The sequence below is a fragment of the Pygocentrus nattereri genome, chromosome 17 (genome assembly GCF_015220715.1).
Source record: "Pygocentrus nattereri isolate fPygNat1 chromosome 17, fPygNat1.pri, whole genome shotgun sequence".
Lineage (NCBI taxonomy): Eukaryota > Metazoa > Chordata > Actinopteri > Characiformes > Serrasalmidae > Pygocentrus > Pygocentrus nattereri.
Window position 1 is genome coordinate 40,770,313 of NC_051227.1, and position 8,993 is coordinate 40,779,305.

Consider the following 8,993-nt stretch of genomic DNA (forward strand, 5'->3'; position numbering starts at 1 on the left):
ACACCTTCTACCTCGTACTCACGCTGCTGTGTCTCAAGCTGCTGTTATTTGCACCTTCTATTTATTATTTATTGTTACTTTTGGGAGTTTAACTGGGACCTTGAGTTCACTATTTCATTCCACCTCATGTACCACATGTGATGCGAATGACAATAAAGCCTCATCTTATTTTATCTTATCTTATCTTATCTTATTAAGGGGCACAGGTCCACGGTGGGTTAGTGCTGTTTCCCAACCATGCAGTAAGCAGGAAGATGATTGGGCCACTCGGCTCATTAACAGCCCCTGATTATTTGTCATGGTTGTGTTAAAGCAGGGAAAGCACTATAATGAGTATAGCTTTGTTTCTCTGACAGTCCTGCGAGTCTCTCGTCACAGTTTCAGTGATGCTCTCCCAGTCTGTCCAGAATCACTTCTTCACAAAACGACAGCTCGTTAACGACTGCTGACCGTAATGGGGTGTTAAAGCAACTGAAGTACTGAACTGTGTAGGGCGCTTTTAATCCAGGACCAGTGTTCTTCCAAACATCCTGACTCTGCTCACATCTCTGGCCTCTCTCCTCTCTGAGCTCACACACACCCACCACACCAGCGCCGCCCTTCACAATAAGAGTCCTTAGCAAAACCACCCTGTGCAAAAAGTGCTAGAGAACACACAACCCTGAATTAACATCTCAGAAAAAAGTGCCACAATATCAACAAAGTTATTCAGAGTGGTTTGATGTGAAATGCACTCCTCCAGAGAAACTTGCTGAATCAGTGTTCAGTGAAGCTGATGTTAGATATCGGAGCTCTAACCTCACAGATAGTTATTACATGATGTGGTAAAGTTAGTTTTTGCAGTAAGGTTTTGAATTGGACATCATGTTTGGTGAGACTGTAAGGCAAAATAGTCCCAGAAGAACTTAGTTTTCCCGATTTACGACTGCTTTACCACCATCACTGTTACATATAAAACTCAGATGACACCTGCTGGGGCACTGGTGGTCTTGAATAGTAGATAAAATGTCCATATCTGTGTAGTAGACATTGCTCTTCTGATTTCTATGCCCACCACTGTGAAGAACATTGGGGTTGGTAAGTTTCTCTGTAATGAACCGTTTCACACCAAGCCACTCTGAGTGACTTTACATCTCAGTGACTCAATTCTGCAGAAGACTCTTAGGTAGTAACTGGGTAAGTGTGAGATTCAAACTCCAGATCAGTGGTGTTCAACCTGAGGGCCACGGCCCCCCAGTGGACTATGGTGGTATTAGTTGGTGGTCTTGATAGACATGTTTACATTTTCAGTGCAAGTCACATATTTATCCATTGTGCATAAACTGCTAAAAAGAGAGCATTTCCTGATTTCTTTGGTGTTTATTATGTTGTGATTATAGAGTCCAGTAAAATTCAAAAGGCTAAGCTGATTATGGTCAAATTATTACTGTAAAAAGGACATAGTAAAATATCTCATAATTAGAATGCTTTTCATAATAAAGAGGCAAAATAAACATACTTGGGTTAAACCTCGCTAGTAATGTCATTTGCTGCACTATATAAGACTTTTTTGTTAAACTTGAAAGAGGAAGCTTTGCTGAGGCAGGAGAAACTTGGAGTAAAGCCTGAAATAATAGCTTAAAAGTCAGAAGTGTCGGGTCAGACTTTCCAGGGGTTTCTCAGACACGGTCATGCGTCTGTGCTTAATCGACACACACAGGCTCAAAAAGAAGTTCCGGTTTGATGTTTACGTCCCAAATGCAAAATAAACACTATACTGACGAAGATATGAGGACAGCAGTAGATCATTCACTTACATAATCAGGAGACACGTCCTTCACCAAGTTTTAACTGAGTCGTGCTCACAGTCATCAGGGAAGGGGTCCGAAACACCACCCCTGTTAAAAAGAGAGTTGCCAGATTGTTTTTATAGTTTCCAGCCAAAACATGATCAAAACTTGCAAAACAAAGTGCAGGAAAAAATGACCATCAAATTCAACATGTCAATGTCAATAATAAGTTTCTTAGGTTGTGTTATCTGCTGATGTCTTGCAGATCGGAATGTAAGTTGTCACTAGATGGGAATGTCAGTCTTTTACAAAGATTAGCACTGCTACAAAGGATCAAAAGCTTTTTACATCATTTTACTATCCTGGTTAAACATCTAAGAAACCCCTGGACAAAGAATCTATAAATAATTTCAATTAAATTCTGAAATTATTTGACTTGTATGAGTATCGTATTTTCATAGCTTGCATAACTTGCACATGTTTTCTGAGGATTAACATTTTTAATATGAGAGGACAGAATATTGTTCAATCAGAAAACATCTGCAGAACAGATCACAGGCTGCGCTGACGTCCTACTGTTACAGATCTCTGCACAGTCAGCAAGACAGAACGGGAGATCTGTGTCATTTTAGGGCTGAACACACATTCATCCCATCATTAATAACCCGAGCATGTTAACTGTTAATGTAAAGTGTAAACACATCAGCGTTCATCGTGAAACCACACGCACGGCAACGGCCTCCTCTCAACAGGAGTGATTAAAATCGTCAGCCAGTTTTGATAACTTCCTTATTCTCAGACTTTACTCCAATTAAAATTTTAGCTGCACTATTAATTGGTGCAGTTTATTATTTTTTAATTTACAAATTAACCCACCAAAATAATGAGAAAACAGCCCAAGTCTTTATTGCAGTTATTGTCTAGAACCTTTTGGGCATTTATTTGTCATTTAGTTAAACAGCCTTGGAACTTACCATCATGTTACCCAAAATAAGAATCTAGTACTTTATACTTACTCAGTTATTATCTAGAACCTGCTGGACATTTGATTGTAATTTAGTCAAACTGTCTTGGAAGCTACTACAATATCACCCAAAATACTTACCTGATGAACCTGATAGGCTTTCATTGTAAATTAAATAATCTGCCCTGGAACTTATCATTTATTATCTAGAACCCGCTGGACATTTATTTAGAATTTAGCTAAAGTCCCTTGGAGCTGACTTTCATGCTGCCCAAAATAATTACCTTATTTCAGAGTTTGTGCTTCACACTTACCCCGTTAGTATTTCAGTGTGATTTAAATAAAATGCCTTTCTCTGATTTACCATCATGTAACTAACTGCCTATTTCCATCATCGACTGATTATGTCAGGGGTGATTATGTGAGGTCAGGGAACCGGCCCTTTGACCGGAAGGTCACCGGTTCAATCCCCAGAGCTGACAGTCCATGACTGAGGTGTCCTTGAGCAAGACACCTAACCCCCAACTGCTCCCCGGGTGCCGTGGATAGGGCTGCCCACCGCTCCGGGCAAGTGTGCTCACTGCCCCCTAGTGTGTGTGTGTATTCACTAGTGTGTATGTGGTGTTTCACTTCACGGATGGGTTAAATGTGGAGGTGGAATTTCCCCGTTTGTGGGATTAATAAAGTATCTGCTCAAAGGTTTAGATTCAGTGTTTTAATATGCACAGTACATATAAATGCATAACCCTCAGAGTGAAGTTATAATAAAATGAGCATTTTGTTTCAAAAGTGATGATTGACATCTTAACCTCTACAACTCCTCGAGACCACCGGTGGTTCCGAAATGCACTGTGTCATATTCTTCATAACTTTCATATTTCATAAGCTACACTCAAAACGTGGGTGTCATATGAGCTGGAACGGTCTTCTTTCCAGTCAAATAGACGGGTAACGTAATTTTAAACTCTTATAATAAAAGATGCTGAACTCATAATGGTTTTTCTACTGAAAGTTGAGCCATTTTTCCACAAATCTGGGCTATAAACTATAAACAGCATCTTTTCAGTGATCTGCTCTATAAAAGGTATTGTTATAAAATAATACAAAGAGCATCTAAGATTTTGGCTTTCAGCAGTAAATTGTAAGCATATAGCAATAGGTTTGATCATATAACACAATTTTCTGGTTATTTGGAGCTTTTACAAAAAAATAAATATAAAAATAAAATAAAAATGTGCATTTTCTTCATGCGCTACTGAATTATTTGCCTAAGGATTTGGTCATATGAATTCAGATGGAAAAACCAAAAATTACAGAATGTTATTTATCATCTGATCACAGCTAGAATGCTCATCACAGAACTATCATACGACAGTGTGCCAGGCATCAGACGGTGGATGTGTAACCACTGCATGCAAAAACTGTCTGTGAGGAACTTTTACACTCATGAAACTGGTTCCTGTCAAAACCACTGGGAATAATTCTGATTGGTAAGTTTCTCTCGAACAGAGCATTTCACATCAAACTATAACCATGTAATGATATATAATAATAATATACTATATGACTATACACAGCTCTAGCACACCTGGTGCAGCTCAACAACTGATTATCAAGCCTGTTCTGAGCTGGATCAGATGTTTTGGGACAGTGAATAGATAAAACAGGACAGGCCAGTTCTCAGGAGCAGAATTAAGGACTTTATCAGTGGTTAGTATCTGACCACATACACAGTCTTGGCTGGATATTTTTGACCACTCTCAAACCAGCATTGACACTGATACGTATAACACCCCAGAACACAGGGCTTCTGAGTGGAGCCTTATCGATGGGAGATTGCGAGGTGGCTACTACAATCACCTGTCATGTTTAATGTTCTCCTCCAAGCTTGTTGAGCTGTCCAATCACATTGGCTGTTTGAATAGATGCAGAGGTGCATCACATGTCTTGGAGGAAGCATGTGCGAGCCTTCACGCTTGACAGTGCTGTGTGACAGAGGAAGATCTAGCCAGAAAGTGGGACTTAGACATGTTAGGAGGAAGACAACACTGCCTAATACATCCATAGCAACACTACCAAGTCTAATGATATCGGTTTAAAAGTAGACTTGTTCCTCCTCCTGCTGACTTGTTCCCACCCTAATCGACCCCACCTGATTCATCTAATTCATGCCTTCAGAAGTCCTTGATCACCTGAGTGAGGCATGATAGATCTGGGTTGGAGATTAGATCTGCAGCAAGGTAGATTTCCAGGCGCAGGGTTGGAGTCGAGGGTGGCTGGATTACGCCTGGTTCTGCTGCTGTCCTGTGTGCAGCCTAGTCTCGCTTTTATTACCAGTGTAGTCAATATTCACTAAGTGTTTCTAGTGGCTGTGTACATACAGCATTTATTTCCCCTGTTTTTTGTGGCACTGATGTTAATTTATGCTTGTGAACTTTGTTATCTCCCTTTTTTCCTCCTAGCTTGTCCCTAGTCTTGTTTTCTACATGGCCTACCGTTTGTTTCATCACGCATCAACCTATCCACTCAGTTTTAACTTACTTTGTCTCTCTTGTTAACCAGGCCTAAAAAACCTAGTCACAAATGCATCCTGCCTGCTCACCTGCTTCACCTGCTCTTCCCCTTCTGAGTCAGGTAAACTCAGAGAGCGGTCAGCGAGTGGAAGTGCAAGGCAGAGGTTTTTAATTAACTGACTGGTGAGTTTATACACAAATATTACTTAAGGAACTTATGCATTGGAGCCCTATACGTCTTCTGAGTCCCCTTATTTTCCAAGCCATTCTGATATCATTTGCTCCCAATCTTCATCGCTTTCTTACTATATAAATTTTTCATATTGCATATTGACCACATTTGATCACATAGTTTGTTATGATGCACCGTCATAACATACAGCAGTTACTCTGGTGACGTATATAATTACACAAGAATGGATGCACAGCAATAAGTTTAGCGTGAGCTTTGTTGTTATACAAGGCTCAGATACGTAAGCAGAGCAGCGAAAGAGGCTTTACATTACGTAACATTGTAAGGCCAGTCATTAACACAGGGGTCAAAGTGCCAAGCAGAGTACGACTTTGTGCGCAGGAGGTATGTTTTTAATCTCAGAAGGCATGGGATGTCACATATTGTCAGTAAAGTCCACATCGTCCACCAGTCAGATGTTACAACTATTTGTGATTGTAGGGCGTGGCCATCTAGTGGTGACCTGGAGCCAGCACTGCCCTAACTGTCCCCTAGACTAGAGAAAGTGATTTGGCATGGTCACTCACAGCGGGATTCAAAACCCTCAATTAAAATGTAGTCTTGTAAAAAAACTATTGAGAATATTTTTCAAATCTCACCAAATACCTCATTGCTGCAGGTTCCCTTCCTTTCCAACCTGCTCCGCATAGCTTTTGACCTTACTGACAAAAATCATAGAAACCATTGAAAGGCTCTCCTGTTACATATAAAACTCATTGGCTCAGCGGTCATTTGTCCTATCACCACTGTGAAGAAACCAGTAACGTTCTTTAGTTACCACCACTGCGAACAATTCTGACTGGTTAAGTTTCTCCTGAGAGGCACACTTCACCCCAAAACACTGAACGACTTTGTACACTTCCAACTCTCAGTCATGCAGCACATTCCGAAAAATCCGTGGAAAATCTCCTTACTGAGCACCATAACTACAATAAAACTCACCTTCAGAGCAGAACATGTTACTTAGTTAGTGCTGCTGCCCTCCGATGGTCATTTAGGGAACACATTCAATTCAGCATAAAAAATAATATATATATATATAAACAACACAAGTATATGCTGTGTTTTGAATACTAGTATACTAGCTCCAGACCAGCACATAATGCATGCTGGTAGGTCCGCCTTTCCTCAGCAGGGTCCTCTTTGCTTTTTTGGCTCAGTGAGTCTTGAAATGAAATAGTGGCTGGACAAATTTGCCTCTGCACAGACGCAGCTGTAACTGCCGTGTAGACCATGTGCATCAAGGACACATTTACTCCTGTAGTTGACAGAAGACAGTAAGCCAGACAGGCTGCTGAGCGTGGAGGAAATGCGTGCAGGTCTTCTGTCATTTTAATCAGATTTTGAGCTAATAATAGAACAGACATCACGCATCACCCACCTCCTTCACACAGTCATCCACAACCGCCTTGGATTTAATCATCATAATAATATCACAGCAACATGTGCAATTAAACTGCTGCAGAGCACCTAAAATGAACCTTAATCTAATGACGCAGAGGAAACAACAAATAAATTGGGAGGACATGCTGCTTTAGAAGAAGCTCCCTACATGTAGCTTCACCTTGCAGCCCATCGATGATGCACCATTTGTGCCCTTCCTCAGAGGTCAGTTTCTGACCACAGAGTCGCTTTTGGCTTCATATCTTTTAGAGGTGGAGCACTCACTACCTAGCAATAACTCTCAGCAATACCACTGTCTTACCAGTGCTACAAATCCAGGCCTAAAATATGTGGACACCCTTCCTAATTATAGAGTTCAGGTGTTTTGACCAATTGCTAACAGGTGGATAAAATCAAGTTGCAATTCCCATAGACAAACACAGTAGAACGGGTCATATACAGTGATTTTAAACACAGCACTGTCATAAGACGCCACGTTTTGAAATCTCTGTCCTGCTAAATCTGGTCTTCCACAAACTGGAAGAGCTATGATTGTGCAATGGAAGTGTCTAGGAACTTTCCGGCAGCAGTTTGTGGAAGGCCCTGTCATGTTCCAGCATGACCGTGCCACTTCCCACAAACACACTCCAATATGCTGTGGAAAACTTTCCCAGAAGAGTTGGAGGCTGTAATAGCAACAAACTCCATGTTAATCCCCATGGCTTTGGAATGGGATGGTCAATTGAGGCAGTTGTGGGCTGGAGGTTAGGGATCTGGCCCTGTGACCGGAAGGTTGCCGGTTCGATCCCCAGGGATCGACAGTCCATGACTGAGGTGTCCTTGAGCAAGACACTAAACCCCCAACTGCTCCCCGGGCGCCGTGGATAGGGCTGCCCACCGCTCTGGGCAGTGTGTCCCTCCTTGTGTGTGTGTTCACTAGTGTGTATGTGGTGTTTCACTTCACGGATGGGTTAAATGCGGAGGTGGAATTTCCCCAGTTGTGGGATCAAAAAAGTCACTTAACTTAACAAGCTCATATGGGTGTGATGTAAAGGTGTCGCTATAGCTATATAACCATTAATCACAGGACAGTAGAAAAAACAGGCCACCTGTTGGTCCACAGCAGCATTAACACAACATCACTATTAACACAACTGTACAATGTACACATTAAAGTGACTGTGCATATAAAGTAAGTGAGGTGAACGTTTCGCAGTGAAGTGGCTGAGTGTGGACAGTAAAGTTCAACTGATGAAAGCAAGTAGTGATGTAGCAGTTCAGTGGGAACATTTAAAAGTCCATCAGGCAGATCTGTTCAGCAGCCTGACCATCTGCAGAGAAACACTATCCTTGAGTTTGGAGGACTTGGTCCAGATGCTCCGTAGCATTGTTCCAGATGGGAGTGCTGTAAACAGTCCGTGTCATGGAGGAAAGCGATTCCTCCTCTGTCATATCTGTGTTGAGGATGGTGTACAACCCAAATAAAATCTGGTTAAGAGGTCCTGTGGTCAGAGAGTGACGATGAATGGGGTTGAAAGTTATTGGCAAACTGTGCGTGATAGACGGGCTTCAGTCTGTACAGACTGCGAATACAGCAGTACTGCAGTCTCTAAGGTGGGTGGAGCTTATATACTGTCCAGTAGGTTTCCAGTGAAGCTAAAGGTCAGTGGTGGAGCCTGCACCCTTAAAATGGGTTCTTTAGGGATGCACGAGCAAGCAGGAAGCAGCGTCTAGTAGGGGTGGCTGATATGGCAAAAATATAATATCAGAATAATGTCGACAATTTCCCAAAACATAATACGCATCACAATATTAAGCTGTTCTAAGCTTTAACAAGCCTTTAATAAGACTAAATAGAGCCTGTATTGCCACATATAAAATTACAAGTAATAAGTTATTTTACTACTTGCTGGAGTTTTTGTCTGAGACTTGAGGGTATATACACACAGCTACCTCTGACTGGTACTGTGGCAGATCTGATGCACCTGCAGCAAATTTAGACCCACCCAACTTACAGTGAACAGAGAAAGTGACAGAAAAAGTCATTTAAAAAAACATCCCTCAACAGAAAAGACCAACAGCATTGCTTCTCTACCACTTCACTGTACATCACAAAAACGTCAGATAAAAGC